Below are 9,434 nucleotides of genomic sequence, written 5' to 3'. Positions count from 1 at the left end.
TGGGGGCATTTACCCAATGCCTGTGCCTTCATTGTGTCTTGGCAGTAACTAACTTGTTTGTGATTTTACAAACTCATAGGCAGAAGGAACTTACCTTGTCTCAGATGAGACTTTGGACTTGGACTTTTGAGTTAATGCTGGAATGAGTTAAGACTTTGAGGGTCTGTTGGAAAGGCATGATTATATTTTGAAATGTGAGAAGAACATGAGATTTGGGAGGGGCCAGAGCCTGAGTAATATGGCTTGCCTTTGTGTCCCCACCCAAATCTCACGTCAAATTGTAATTCCCAATGATGGGGGAGGAACCTGGTGTGAGATGATTGCATCATGGGGGCAGATTTCCCTCTTGCTGTTCTCATGATAGCGAGTGAGTTTTCATAAGATTTGTTTTTTTTTTAAGTGCATAGCACTTCCCCCTTTGCTCTTTTTCTTGTGCTCCACCATGGTAGGACATCCTTTCACCCTTCTGCCATGACTGTAAGTTTCCTGATGACTTTTGAACAGTCTGCAGAACTGTGAGTCAATTAAATCATTTTTCTCCATAAATTACCCAGTCTCAGGTAGTCTTTATAGCAATGTGGGAACAAACTAATACACATGGACATCACTGACTGAAAGGGGAACAACTGATAAGTCAGACCATGGCCATCAATTTTGTTCTTGAGTGAAATCTAGTCAGTTTAACTCATTTGCCATTTTCATTAAGTTGTGACTGCTGAGGAAACTGAGTCCTCCATCCATGGAATGAACCACTTGAAACAAAACCAGTGACCAACACAGGTGCAACTGACATGCAGAGATGTTTAACTGACTTGATGAAGGGGAATGATAAGAAGTTCCTAGGTCAAGAGAAGGGCTGGAAAGTGACCCCTAGGCATGGAAAATAATAGGATCAATGTGAAATTCAGATCTGGGAATGAATGGGGCTCTGTCATCTTGTGAAGTCTGAGGAGCTGATGTTACTGTTGCTTTGGCCAGAGGAATGGCTCACTATCCAGTTGAAAATGCTTCCACAAGAACTGGATGGGGACACAAGCAAATAACCATGGCACTCCATCCTGACCCTGGGACCAAGGAAGTCTCTAAAGAAAAATTGCAACAGGATTAGTACTACTAACATGGTCTCGTATTTCTACAATGGTCTACCCTTTATTTTATTGTTTTATTTTATTGGACCTCAGGTTGCATAGACTTGGATTAATTATAATCCTGATATACACAAATTATTGGTCAATTATTGGTGACTTTTATTTACTTATCCTTAATTATTATTTTCTTTTTCTTTTTTTTTTGAGATGGAGTCTTGCTCTGTTGCCCAGGCTGGAGTGCAGTGGCACTATCTCAGCTCACTGCAAGCTCCGCCTCCTGGGCTCACGCCATTCTCCTACTTCAGCCTCCCGAGTAGCTGGGACTACAGGTGCCCACCACTACACCCAGCTAATTTTTTGTATTTTTAGTAGAGACGGGGTTTCACAATGTTAGCCAGGATGGTCTCGATCTCCTGACCTCGTGATCCACCCACCTCGGCCTCCCAAAATGCTGGGATTACAGGCGTGAGCCACCGCACCCAGCCTAATTATTTTTAATAATGCAGCAAGTATTCTGGAAAACACCATCTAAAACAAAAGCTAAGACCTTGACTATAACCAACCCATCCTTCTGCCTCCTTGTTCCTCTCACAAGGCAATCAATGTCTGAGATCCTGTGTTAGTTCACTTGCTTCCTCTATTATAAAGTTTTATTGCCTCTCTATGTAACACCATTGTGTATACAGATTATATATGATGTGCATATTATATATAATTGTGTGTAAATGCAAACATATTCACCTTAGTTGTTTTTTTTTTTTTTTTTTTTGAGACGGAGTCTCGCTCTGTCGCCCAGGCTGGAGTGCAGTGGCGCGATCTCGGCTCACTGCAAGCTCCGCCTCCCGGGTTCACACCATTCTCCTGCCCCAGCCGGCGCCCGCTACCACGCCCAGCTAATTTTTTGTATTTTTAGTAGAGACGGGGTTTCACCGTGTTAGCCAGAATGGTCTCGATCTCCTGACCTCGTGATCCGCCCGCCTCGGCCTCCCAAAGTGCTGGGATTACAGGCGTGAGCCACCGCGCCCGGCCAGTTGTTTTTATTTTTACCAAAAGGATATTATACTGTATGTAATCCTTTGAGATTTACTTCCTTTACTTAACTTTACATTTTCAAGATTAATACATATTGTTACATTTCTCTATGTTTCTTTTATAACTGTTGTATAATATACAAGTGTGAGAATATATCACACTGCATTTACTCTCCCTTTGACAGGCATTTGGGTTGCTTCTAATTGTTTTTGCCACGAGAACATTACTGTAATGGGTACTTTGATACATGTATCCTATATCCTCCAATAGTTTCTCTTTTCCATTCTAATAGGACATGGTGCCTCTGTGACATCATAAAGTTATTTACATGCATTTGTTTGTTTCTGAGCTCTCTATTCTATTCCATTGGTCAATGTGGCTGTCCTTGCATCAATACCCGACTGATCTAATTACTACAGCTTCATAGTAAGGTGGTGTTTGGTAAGGCAAGTTCCTTATTCTTGTTCTTTTTCAGAAGTATCCTTGTTAGACTACTTTTAGCCCTTAACTCTTTCATATATATTTTGTAATCATCTCATTAAAATTCATTTAACAATAACCTAGGTGGAATTTTTATTTAAATTCCATTGAATCAATTTGAATCAATAGATTGATTGGGGAGAACTGATAGCATATAAATAGTCTACTCATAAATATATTTCTCTATTTATATATATTTTCTTTAGTATCTCAGTAAACTAAAAAAAATTATAGAGATCTGAAACATCTTCTGACAGTTGTAATTTATTGTCTTTTCTTTGTGTTTTCTATGTTTCAGGTTGTGTTTAGAACAGCAGTTGACATTTTTATATTGCTCTTGTACCCAGTTATCTTGCCAAACTCTCCTATTATTTTTTTTCTTTTCTTTCTTTATTTTTGAGACAGAGTCTCTCTCTTTGTTGTCCAGGCTGGAGTGCCGTGGCGTGATCTTGGCTCACTGCAACCTCCACCTCCAGGGTTCAAGCGATTCTCCTGTCTCAGTCTCCCGAGTAGCTGGGATTACAGGTGCCCACCACCATGCCCAGCTACTTTTCATATTTTTAGTAGAGATGGGGGTTTCACCAAGTGGGCCAGGCTGGTCTCAAACTCCTGACTTCAGGTGACCCACCCACCTTGATCTCCCAAAGTGCTGGGATTACAGGTGTGAGCCACCGCACCCAGCAAACTCTCCTATTATTCTAATCATGTACAGGTAGTTCCTTTTAGTTTTGTAAGTAAAAAAGCATTATCATCTGCAAGTATTGACAGCTTTTTATCAACCTAAAAAGTTTTTATGCACCCTTTTATTTTTTCTGGTTTTATTGCCCTAGCAAAACTCTTCAATACATTGTTGCCTAAATGTGTCAATAGAATAATTTTTTTTTTTCCATTTCTAACTGGGAAGAGGATTCTTCCAACAATTTTTCATTTAGGGTAAGTTTTGCTTTAAATATTTAATGTACATTGTTTATTGTGTTTATTTATTTCAAATTTTCTAAGAGTCTTATTAAGAACAGGTGTTGAGGCCAGGCGCAGTGGCTCAGGTCTGTAATCCCAGCACTTTTGGAGGCCGAGGCGGGAAGATCACAAGGTCAGGTGTTTGAGACCAGCCTGGCCAACGTGACGAAACCCCGTCTCTACTAAAAGTACAAAAATTAGCTGGGCATGGTGGCGGGCACCTGTAATCTCATCTACTCAGGAGGCTGAGACAGAAGAATTGCTTGAACCTGGGAGGTGGAGGTTGCAGTGAGCCGAGATCACAGCACTGCACTCCAGCCTGGGTGACACAGCAAGACTCCGTCTCAATAAAAAAAAAAAAAAAAAAAAAAAAGAATGAGTGTGAATTTTACCAAATGTTGGTAAAATGAATGGTTGTTTTGGGGATTAAGGTTATACTAGCTTCATTGAAGGAATTGGGTCATTCTCTCTTTTTCTGCTGTCTAAAGGAGAATATATTTGTTTAAAGTTTGGTAGAACTTGAATGTAAAATCATCTGGTTCTGGTTTTTTCTTTGTGGGAAGATTTTAATTGCTGCATTAGTTTATCAATAATTATAAGACTATCCAATTTATTTTTTCTTGAGCTCTGTTTATACTTTTCAAAAATATTTGTCCATTTTACCTAAGTTTTCAAAGTTGCAGGCAAATAGTTGCTATATTAGTTTTTTGTCCCTTCTAATGTCTTATTTATCTGTCTTTATGGCCCAAATTATACCCCACTTTTCATTATTAATTTTTGCCTTTTATCTTCTTCTCCTGTTCGATCTTGTCATGTTTGTTTTTTTCCAACTTTTGACTTTTTGATATTTTTAATTATATCTTTGTATTTATTGTGTTGATCTCTGCTCTTAATTTTATTATTTTCTGCTTCTGCTCTCCATGGTTTTATTATCTCATTCTTATTTCTTAAGAGGGACACTTAACTCCTTAATTTTAAGACCTTCTCCCTTTCTAATATTATTTATGGCTTGTATTAAAAAATATGATATCTCACACAAGTTTTGATATATTTTGTTTTCCTTATTGTTGGGTTCTAAATATTTAAAAAATTAATTATGATTTATTCAGTAACACATACTTTTTTACTGTTTATATTAAAATTTTAAAATGGAAACTTAAAATGTTTTGTAAACATAATTTTATTATGTTGTGTTCAAAGGTTATGGCCTGTATAATTCTTTTTGAAATTTAATTTATTAAGGCTTTCTTTTGCTAATACCTAATCAGTTCTCTCTCTTTCTCTCTCTCTCTTTTTTTTTAGAGATAGGGTCTTGCTTTGTCACCCAGGATGGAGTACAGTGGCATGATCATAGCTCATGGAAGCCTTGATCTCTTGGGCTCAAGTAATCCTCCTGCCTCGGTCTCCTGAGTAGCTGGGACTACAAGTGCATGCCACCATGTGTGGCTAATATTTATTTATTTATTTTTTTGTAGAGATGAGGTCTCACTCTGTTGCCCAGGCTGGTCTTGAACTCCTGGCCTCAAGAGATCCTCCCACCTTGGTCCCCTAAAATGCTGAGATTACAGGTATGAGCCACTGTGCCCAACTACCTGCTCAGTTTTTCTAAATGACCCATACTATAGTTGAAAAAAGTAGATATTCTCTAACTATTGGAAGGAGACTTTATATTTGCTCATTAGTCAAGATTCTTAATTAATTCTCTATAATACTATGATTTTGCAGAAATATCTGTAATAAGCCACAAAGGAAGCTAGACCCATTTTTAGAGCCAGAGCAATTACCATCTGCCTCCCAATTTTATGGGCTGGCCATCATAATCTTGGTTTTCTTGTTCCAGAGTCTGTCAAACAAGGTCTCACTACAATGACTATACAACTGAGATATTTTGCAGTTCTTTTATATCCTTTCTAATTTTTTTCAGCTTGTATGATCAATAATCAAGAGAGATGTGTTGAAATCTTAAAATGTAATAGGAAATTTGTTCACTTCTCTTTGTATATTTTGCTTCACTTGTATTGAGACATTTTTTATTAAGTTCAAAATATTTAAAAGTTGCTGTAGCTTCTAAATTCATTAAAATGTCTATTCTAGTCGTGCAAGAATGGCTCAATCATTAGAAAATAACTCACTACATTCTTAATAATGCTTTATATTTCAAAATTAGTTTTACTTGTTTAATGTAGGTTTTAAAAAGCTTAGTTAAAATAGTTAAAGCAGGTTTCTTTTAGTTAGCATTTGTCTTGTATTTACTTTATCTTTTTAATTTTAATCTTTTCAAAATATTTATTTATTTATTTATTTATTTTTGAGATGGAGTCTCGTTCTGTTGCCCAGGCTGGAGTACAGTGGTGCAACCTCGGCTCACTGCAACCTCTGCCTCCTGGGTTCAAGAGATTCTCCTGCCTCAGCCTCCCGAATAGCTGGGATTACAGGTACCCCCTACCATGCCCAGCTAACTTTTGTATTTTTAGTAGAGACTGGGTTTCACCATGTTGGCCAGTCTGATCTCGAACTCCTAACTTCAGGTGATCTGCCTGCCTCCACCTCCCAAAGTGCTGGGATTACAGGCGTGAGTCACCACTCCCAGCCTAATTTTAATCTTATGTTTTATGTGTGTCTCTGTAAACATCACGGATTTATAAAATCAATCTAACTTTTTCTTTCCTTTGGTGAATTCATTAATTTAATTTTATGTAAATTATTGATATATTTGGGCTTGTTTCTGCCATTTTACTATGTTTATTTCAGTGTGTCCCACCTTTTATGATTAAAAAATCCTTTTTTAAGACTTAAGATTGGGTACAGTGCACACTGCTCGAGTGATGGGTGCACCAAAATCTCAGAAATCACTACTAAAGAACTTATTCATGTCAGTGAACACCAGCTATTCCCCAAAAATCTATTGAAATTTAAAAAATCCTTTTTATATTTTTAAGTATATATATTACATATATATATATTACATATATATATTACATATATATATATATTACATATATATATATATATATATATATATATATATATATATATATTTAAAGTTCTTATTTTACTAAGCCTATCAAGATCCCTGGAGTTCCCCATTCACACCCACCATATTGATAGTGTCTACATTTAACTCTGGATAAACTATGGATTATTATAGTTATATTTCTCTTTTCCTTTAGTCTTAAGTTATTTTCCAGATAATTACAAATTTTACCAAAATATTTGATCCCTTTTCAATGTGTGCTTGTGCCCTTGTGAAGAAAAACTTTTGAAATTTTTTATGCCAGGTAATATTTTTATCATGACTTCATGTATGAATGACAGTTTGGCTTGAAATTAAATTTTGGATTCTAAGTTCTTTTTCTTCAGTACTCTAAAAATACTACTTCGTTATCTTCTTGCATCAGTATTGCTGCTGAAAAAAACCACATGTCATCTTATTCTTGTTCCTTCATAAATAATTTGTAGGCTGGGCGCAGTTACTCACACCCAGCACTTTGGGAGTAATCCCAGCACTTTGGGAGGCCGAAGTGGGCAGATCACGAGGTCAGGAGATTGAGATCATCCTGGCTAACATGGTGAAACCCCGTCTGTACTAAAAATACAAAAAAAAAAAAAAAAAAAAAAATTAGCCAGGCATTGTGGCAGGCACCTATAGTCCCAGCTACTCGGGAGGCTGAGGCAGGAGAATGGCATGAACCTGGGAGGCAGAGCTTGCACTGAGCCGAGATCGCACCACTGCACTCCAGCCTGGGCAACAGAGCAAGACTCCATCTCAAAATAAATAAATAAATAAATAAATAAATAAATAAATAAATAATTTGTACTTTTCCTTTGACACTTTTATAATTTTCTCTTGATATTGTTAATTTCATTATAATACATCCTGTTCTAGTTTTCACCACTCATCTCTCTTCTTTCATTCTGAAGTCTTTCAGCTTTTTCTAATTCTGGCAAATGTATCTCTATTACTTACTTAAATATTTCTTTTTGGTGGCTTTAGTCTCCATTGGGCAAAACACACTTTTCTTTCTTTCTTTCTTTCTTTAAAGATGAAGTTTTGCTCTTGTTGCCCAGGCTGGAGGGCGATGGCACAATCTCGGCTCACTGCAACCTCCGCCTCCCAAGTTCAAGTGATTCTCCTGCCTCAGCCTCCTGAGTAGCTGGGATTACAGGCGTGTGCCACCACACCTAGCTAATTTTGTATTTTTAGTAGAGATGGGGTTTCTCTATGTTGGTCAGGCTGGTCTTGAACTTCTGACCTCAGGTGATCTACCCTCCTTGGCCTCCCAAAGTGCTGGGATTACAGGCGTGAGCCACTGCGCCTGGCCAGGCAAAACACACTTTTATAGGTGTAATCAAGAAAATGGAGATGAGCTTACTGACAGTAATTCTGTGTGGCCCCTGTGCCAATAAGCGTATGGTCCAGATAATTGAGACCTTTTCTTCTCCCATTTTGCAAACATCTATTGGGATATGAATGCCTCCACCTCTTAATGGTCATACTTAAGCTTCTTAAATTCATTTCTATCTTTTAAATTTTTCTGTCTCAGTCCTCATGGTAAGATTTTCAGTTATCAACTCTTGCTTCTAGTGTTTTCTTTTAGTTAGTTTGTTAGATCTGTTTAGTAAATGTATACAGAAAGAATATATCAACAGGCTTCATATAGAAGACTGGAATATGTCCAGTTAATTATGACCATGAGTTTAATGACATTTTTTGCATGCTCGGATGTTTTCTTGCTTTTTCAAGGTATAAGAAAGAACTTAATTAGTGTATTTTGGTAATGAAAAATAAAAATTTTAAACCTCTTCAGTTTATGTACAGAGATCATCATCAGTGTGGGTCTCTGGGAAGTCAGAGAATGCTGATACACCCTTGGCCTGGCAGTGAGAAAGCAGAGGACAGCGGGGTTGGGGAGTGCTAGTTACCACGTGACCCATAGGGCTTTTCTAATGTTGAGTCTATATCTCTCAATTGAGACCAATTTGATTTCCAATTCTGGCTCCCCCATTATCTCATTTTGTGAGTTTGTACAAATGAATTATCATCACTGGGTCTCTGCTTCCCTATCCATATAGGAAGTCTATTTGGAAAATCTCCATAGTGTCTTCCAGCTCTGGAAAACAAATTTTTCTAGTTGGAATGAAGTTGAACCTCTTATACCTCTATAATACAATGTTTTTGTAGAAATATTTGTGAAAAACTACAAAGAAAGCTAGACTCATTCTTAGAGCTACAGCAATGACCATCTGCTTCCCAATGTTATGGGCTGGTCATCATCACCTTGGCTTTTCTTGTTGCAGTGGCTGTCAAGCAAGGTCTTACCACAATGACTATACAATTGAATCTTTAGAATCAGATCTAAAACACATAATGACAGATCTGATTGACTGCTGATTTAACACAAACTACAACAATTACTATACATCATACCAGTGTTTGCCAAACCAGGAAATATACAAAACTGGTAAAATATACAAACATTTTAGTGCATATTGTTAAAAATTTACAGGCTTATTCTAAAGTAGCAAAACTTTTAAAAAATGATTTCATTTATTTACTTTATTCCAGAAATAAAAAAAAATATTGAATATGCTGAGTTTTTCACTGAGTTAGTTTTCATAATACCTTTTATGTAAACTTTTGGCATCATAAAGATTATTAGTGATTTGTAGATAATTATGGAAAATACTGCTCAATGGTGTCCAGTAAAGTCTGCATATTTTCTAGGTAAAAACTTCCTATAGTCATACTTCAGTATAAGTAAAATTCCTTAAATTCCTGTATGAAAATTCCTGGTGCGTTGTGGGTCTTGGCTGAATGAAAACTGGCTATTCATGCAATACAACATGTTAAAAACAACTTTAAAATTAATTCCTCCT

General features: G+C 36.8%; 1 long non-coding RNA gene across 1 annotated transcript in view; it reads left to right on the top strand.

Annotated features, from left to right (window-relative positions):
- The first annotated feature begins 2,479 nt into the window (after window positions 1–2,479).
- Window positions 2,480–9,434, top strand: part of LOC134807832 (uncharacterized) — a 77,015-nt gene continuing 70,060 nt past the window's right edge. Inside the window, exons 1-2 of the long non-coding RNA XR_010149188.1 lie at window positions 2,480–2,561; window positions 2,899–3,533. This is a non-coding gene — a long non-coding RNA (uncharacterized LOC134807832). The remainder of the gene's footprint in view (window positions 2,562–2,898; window positions 3,534–9,434) is intronic.

The sequence above is a fragment of the Pan troglodytes genome, chromosome 12 (genome assembly GCF_028858775.2).
Source record: "Pan troglodytes isolate AG18354 chromosome 12, NHGRI_mPanTro3-v2.0_pri, whole genome shotgun sequence".
Taxonomy (NCBI): Eukaryota; Metazoa; Chordata; class Mammalia; order Primates; family Hominidae; genus Pan; species Pan troglodytes.
Note: the sequence above shows the minus strand (reverse complement) of the source record. Positions and strands in the feature narration are given on the sequence as shown.